Below are 6,992 nucleotides of genomic sequence, written 5' to 3' on the forward strand. Positions count from 1 at the left end.
GGCTTGCGCTAACCTAACCGGTGATTATTAGCTTATTTGTAACGGGTTGCCTTGCAGCCCTTCTATCTCGCACGTATTGCCGCGAAACTTAGCGTAACCACGGATATGTTGGGCAATTGCAGTGACTCGCTATGCGGATAGTCATACCAAAGTAGAAAACAGCGTGCATCTGAACTGCTCACTGAACACTGTAGATTTCGTCACTCGTATGGAAGTATTTTCTGTCCTCCTCGTTGACGTTCCGCGTACGCCAGCCGCAGCAGTTCACTGTAGCCAAAACGACCATTAGGCATAGTGCTGTACTTCATGTGCCTCGGTCGCTGTGAAGACCCTCGAAATTCAGTCACAAAGAGTCTAATAACCGTTAAAATGTTGTTTCGATCATAACAGATCTATGAGGGGTCATCTTTACACCCTCGACTAGACAGACCAGGAGCTAAAAACACAGAGATTTGGCATTCTGCTGCCGGACTCGTGCGGCTCTGTGCGTTACGAGCCGGAACGACCGACTTCTTGAGTAGGTTGATCTTGATTATCGGACTAATAAAAGTGCCATGTTGTGTTGCGAATTATCAGTTCTATTGTTTGGAGAGACGGCCCCTCACAATAAAGAAACTACTTGGACCATGGCCTGAGATGCATCTCCAGAAAAAGGCAATATTAATAGTTTTGCAATAATATGTTTGGACAGACGGCCCCTCATAATAAAGAAACTACTTGGACCATTGCTGAGATGCATTTCCAGAGAAAGGCAATAATCTTCCTGACAGACTTTTTAGTGGAGACCAGACTGGACAAGCGCCTATGACAGACAGACAGAGATGGGTATATATAAAATGTGGTCATGTATATACTGACAGTAGAATAGTAAGGTGTGCGTGTATATAGTTTATGACTGTGTGAACTTCGCTAAGAAAACTCTGTATTGGCATGATATTTGAACTGGTTTCCGCGTGCTATTGTGTTTTTTTCTTTTCTGTATTGTTATTTTTGGGTACCGTTCTGTATTATTATTTTATTTTTCGCTGCAGAACTTTGTGATATGCAGTAGCCGAGGCAATAGGCACCTCAAACTCTCCACAGCAAAACAGTTAAAACAGAACAGAACAGAACAGTTCTATCGATGCGGTTTGTGAAATACTTTGACGAAACTCAATAACTCTTCTAGAAAAGTGCAGCCGCAAAAGTGGGGGGCAAGGCATGCGTATTCTGAAGCCTCTACTTCACAAAAAAAAAAAAAATTCTCGCTGGCCCCTTCTTTGCCCCCCCCCCCCCCCCCCCCCCCCTCAGGAGCAAGCACAGTCAAAACACGACGCATAAGTTCTTTGCAACCCTGCCTCCCCTCAAGAAACACTATTGTCGTCGGTGCCCACTTCTCCCCCCCCCCTACCCGCCAAAAAAAATCCTGGCGCCGTCCCTGACCCGCATGCTCGACAGATGATTGCATTAGCGTACTTGCACATCCGGTGCCTAACTTAAACAAAAGCTCTATGTGTTAACACATAGCTTAGAATACCATCATATTTGGTAAATTTTATGGTCGACATCTCACGATTCACAATGAAGTCCTACAGAAAGTGCGCCGTTCGCGCCTAGTTTCTTCCAATGTGCCGCTAATGTTCCCAGTGTGCGGAAAAAACTTTACAGAGTGACCACTGCCTCCCAGCGCGCTTTAACACACTGGGCCTCGCTGTAGACTGTGGCACAGTACGTTTCAGCGCACTGGGCGACACTGGTCACGCTTTACAGAGTGTCCCAGTGGCTTCAAGCGCGCTCTAATACACTGGGGCACACTGTACAACATTTCCAGTGTCACCCAGAGCAGTGAAATGCACTGGGAGACACTGAAACGCTATTTTTTTTTGTTTGATAGGATAGCAGGTCAAGAGAAAGAGAAAAAAAGAGAAAGGCAGGTAGGTATTAGCAGGTCAAGCATTCTTTAAGGCTTGTGACTCGCCGACAAGGCGTGATTACCTCGACCTGCTTTTTTCTAGTTTTATGGCCTGGGTAGAACACTCAGTATCACAAGTTACTACTACCATAAGTTACCCCAAGTGACCTCTCTATCACGCGTTACTTACTTGACATGTACTATTCTTTTACTTTGTACTCTCAACTGCTTGCTGTTTTTATGGCGATAACAATTATATGAACAGTCACGACGGGTTTTTGTCGTCGCCATTGTAGTCGCGTCCCATATCAAGTCTATACTGATGAGGTCCTCCAGCTCATCGTGCGTTCTACCCGTGGGTAACAGCCCACGAGCGGTAACGATGAACGTGGCTGAAGCGGAGATCCAACGAGCCAGCCAATCTGCAACACTTCGAAGCGTATGCGAAAATATACCTATCCCTAAATCAACAGAACGCTCACTGCTTGCCTCTTACCATCCTATTTTCTTACTTTGCACCTCATCGAAACTCATGGAACACATTATATTTCAACACTTTTCAGTCTTTACTGAAAACACAGGCCTCTGTGGTACCCCGACAAGACGGCTTCCGCCGCGGAAAATCGTCTGTGACACAACTACTGCAAAGTGTACACGAAATTGCGTCATCACTGGACAACCACGGTCAGATTGACATAATATTTTTTAGATTTGGCGAAGGCTCTCGACAGTGTATCCCTTGAAAAGTTGTTACTAACACTAAAATCTATTCTATAAAACGTTGGAAACACTCGTTTTTTTGTAAAAGCGTTGCATGGTCAGTGCAGCGTGATAAGCGCTACGGTACTAAAATGACTTATGCATGCCTTTTCTAGTAAAAGACGCACATGCAGAGTACATATGTGTTGTTATGGTGCCCCAGACATGCGCAATAATTGCTCTTTAATTGAGAATTCCACAAGTATGAACGCTGAAGCTTGAGCAACACTGGTGGGTGCTGCGGATGGGGTCGGCTGTTTCAAGTGCCCGGTGACGTTACAAGTGGACAAACAGACAAATGTACAGACAGACAGAGCAATATTTTTCCGTCGAAGGTCCTCAAGAAATACTATCGTCTTTAAGCATGACTGGCTTCTTCGATGGATAGAGGAGTATCTGACAGGTAGGCGGCAGACAGTCGTTGTTGACGACGCTGTACCTGTCTCATTCGATGTGCAGTCTGGAATATCACAAGGAATAGCTCTGGGTCTTCTCTTTTTTCTGCTGTTTATTAATGACATACTAAAAGTGTAGAACATAAAAGGCAGCAGTTTGCAAACGGTTGCATACTCTACCAAGAAATTCGCAGCGAGGCAGCTGAGGCTCTGCTGAATTCATCATTATCAATTATAGCTACTTGGTTCTTTAAAAGGCAAATGAACCTCAGTCTAAAAACTGTTTAGATGGTCATAACTCGCAAAAAGAATTCAATAGTCTTTGTATACAGCATCCGTTGTCATAAATTATTGTTTGTTACCGAAAATTAGGACCTTCGCCTAGTGACCATGTTGGACTTTCGGTTGAATAGCTACATAGCTTACATGAAAAATGAAGCCATGAAAAAGCTTGGATATCTCAAGAGAACCTTGTATAAATGGACGAGTAGCATGAAATTGTTGGCATACAAGACATAGGCTAGGCATTGTTAGAATATAGTGCTCTTGCCAGGATTCGTTACACCCAGTCAACCACAAGTGAAATCGAGAACATACAACAAAGATCTGTCAGATTCATATTAAATTCCTACCACCATCGCACATAGTACTTTATTAGAGGACGCACACTTTGAAACCATAGAGGTATGAGTGTCCTGAGACACACTTAAAATACTATACGTAATTCACAGCGAACATGTCAAAGTAGAAAGGGCCTTATACATATTAAACCATGCAGCCGGCGCCCTACTCGTTCGTCTCATTCTCTCAAACTAACTGAACATCCCTGCTGAACCAACTTCTTCAAATAGTCTTCTCTGTCCCTCGTGTTATCTGCCAATGGAATGCATGGTACGGATATGCACTACAGAGTGCAACAATATCATCGTTTGTCCACGCTTTTGGTAATCAATCTAGTAATCAAGGTGTTTGTCAAACTATCTGACTATTCAGATGGCGTAGGACGCAATAAAAAGCAATATAAACATACCCTTTTCGTCGATGAGCTGTAAGTGCTCTATGGCGCCTTCTTGTAACTTTTTTTTTTCATTTTTGTCATTATTCTGTCTTTAGTACTGCTTGTTCTAGCACGACGTTTTTACGTTCTGTTTTTGTGATACATTTATGAACCAAACAAACCTGGCCACCCGTTTATAGACCATCTCTCTTTTTTCCCTCTTTTCTTTTTTTATTACTTTTATTTGTGTTTTTTTACTCATACTCGTCAAAGTCTTCGTCATTTTTCTCTTTCTCATATTCTTTCCTCTTTCTCCCCTCTAATCTTTGTTTCCTCTGTTTCTTCTCTCCTCCTCAAAGAGTGAGCAGGCGTTGTGCCCGTCAAGGGGGCACAGTTGCCAGCTCGCTCGCTCCCTCTTTCCTCTGTGTCCTTGGGTATCTGTGTATGCAAATCAAATAATAATAATAATAATAATAATAATAATAATAATAATAATAATAATAATAATAATAATAATAATAATAATAATAATAATAATAATAATAATAATAATAATAATAATAATAATAATAATAATAATAATAATAATAATAATAATAATAATAATAATAATTTGTGATATGGTATTTATTTGTCGGCATTTTCGCCGGCAATATTTTGTTTTCTTTTTATTCTAGAGTTTCTAACTTTTTGCATGCTGCGAATACAGTTCCAGAAAGCGCCTTTTTTTTCTTTGTCTGAAGGTGTAATCACAGCTCGTTTATTTTGTCTCTTTGTGCAGCATGTATCTTTTGTGCAACCTACTCCTGCTCATAGGCGTACCAGCCGGGGGGGCAAGGGGGCTGCGAGCCCTCCTGTGAAAAAATTTGGGGGGGGGGGCTCAGCCCCCCACTTTTGACAGTGGTTACTCCCAGCTGCAGGCTGGGGAAACCAACAACTAAGGCGAAGTTTTCCTTCACCACAGCAATCACTCAATTGTATCGTTACAAGTAAATGAAAATGTTACCAGAGATTGTTTCATTATAGTGATTTTTTACCTATATTTCTGCTGTGATAAATGTCCTTGAATGTTGCGTGCGATACGGGCCACCTAGGTGACTCTTTCACGCCTTGTACTGTAGCATTGCAAAGCGGGCTAAAGTAAAAGGTGCCAAAGCGCCTTGTACTTGCTTTGTTATGAATGGGAACGAACAATCGTTTTGTGGACGATTCATAGCATTTGCTGCTTCAGGAAAATTATTTTCTTTCGCAAAAATGACTAGCCTCATTGCTACTTTATCGAAGCTGCTGTGAGCCGATGATTGTGACAAATTTTTTTAAGTGCTTTAGTTCCACAAAGAAAGTGGATTTGATGTGCTCAGGGACGTAATTATGCCGCTTGCAATGCGGGACACACGTTGTTGGCTAGGGCTCGAATTATTTTCTGAAGCCTCGGTGTTCGACTTTCGCTATGCAGCGGAGCATTGCTAACGATGGCTACCTTGTCGGTTCTTTTTGAAAAGAGCCTCTGCTTGGTAGAAACCAGCAAATTGATGGCTTCACTACTTCCTAACAACATGGAGCTTCTTGAAGCTAGCGCAAGGACACGGAAAAAAAACAGGAGCCGCTTCACAGCGCTGTGGTCTGTTGCCCAATCTTCATTCATCGGGTCCCTTGACACTGGCTTCAAGATGCTGAAGATGAAGACCAGCTGCCTCCACACCATTAGGCATAGCCATGAAGGGGACATGGCAGTAGACAATTTTACCGAATGCAGACACAAAGTGTAATGGAGTTCTTTGGAGTAAATATACCGATAAGAACATGTCGCGTCAAGGACAGCAACTCTCTGAATAATAATGACGAGGCTGTTTTCGGTTCATCTCACTTTATCACAACAACATACGACTACAAGACGCACAACACAAACTAGTGGGTACTAAACATCTTACAAATTATGTACAAAGCTCTAGCCAGTCGCAAAACCAAGCTTTGTTCAATAGTTACCGAAAGAGTCTCACCAGTGAGTACTACTAGTGAGATACAGGTACGGCGACGCCATCGTTGGAGGAATTCCGTGAAGAGCAGGGCGACACTAAGGTGTATGCATAAACGGAACACGTAGGTGTCGGATACAGGTCTGATGAAGTCAGGCGGTCTTCTTCTCGGACGCGCGAACCAAAGATGGCAGCCTAACGCTCGGGGCAAACTACGACCAAGACCTGGTGGATGCGGTATCTTCCCGATGACTTCGTGGACCATTGAAGCTTAAGGTCAAGCGAATTATGTCGCCCTAATTCTTGACCACCTGCAAGACACTCGGGGCAAACCATGACCGTGACGCTGGTGAACGGCCACCAACCACCCTGCTTCTTCCTGAACGAACACAACCTTCTGAACGGAGTGGCACTCCACACCTCAGTCGATCCTTCGGCTTCTCATTGGGGCTTTCTGGGTTGCCGTGTTTAAAAGTCATTGACCCCTGAAATATCCGTGGTAACTGGTGTTTGGGCCACTTTCCTTTTATGTTGTTGACGAAGCACCCTCGTGCCAATGTTCCTCTCGTCGTCTTTTCCCACCACACACACAGGAGCGCTGCCGATCTTGCGCGCACATCACACAAAGCCAGCGGATGAGGCAGAGCCTCTGGGAGGATTCAGCCGTTAGAAAGGAAAGTGCGCCTTCAGCGACGCAAGGTTGTAGATTACGTGAAGAATAAATTGTTTATCAAATGACACCGAAATAAAGGGTTGTTAAGTTCTCGCGAGTGGAAAGTAGACCCTATTGTAGAAGGCTTTTACGACAAGTAATGAGGTGTATTCTAAAACAACAGAAAAACAAGAAATGATAAATTGCTTCACAACATAACCATGAGTACTAATTCAATTTATTGCCATTAAAATAGAATATCCACATTCAAACAGCGCTATCATTTTAGCCTATAACTATTACTATGAAGAATAAACTTTGT

This window comes from Rhipicephalus microplus, chromosome 7, assembly GCF_043290135.1.
Source record: "Rhipicephalus microplus isolate Deutch F79 chromosome 7, USDA_Rmic, whole genome shotgun sequence".
In the NCBI taxonomy this organism is placed as follows: domain Eukaryota; kingdom Metazoa; phylum Arthropoda; class Arachnida; order Ixodida; family Ixodidae; genus Rhipicephalus; species Rhipicephalus microplus.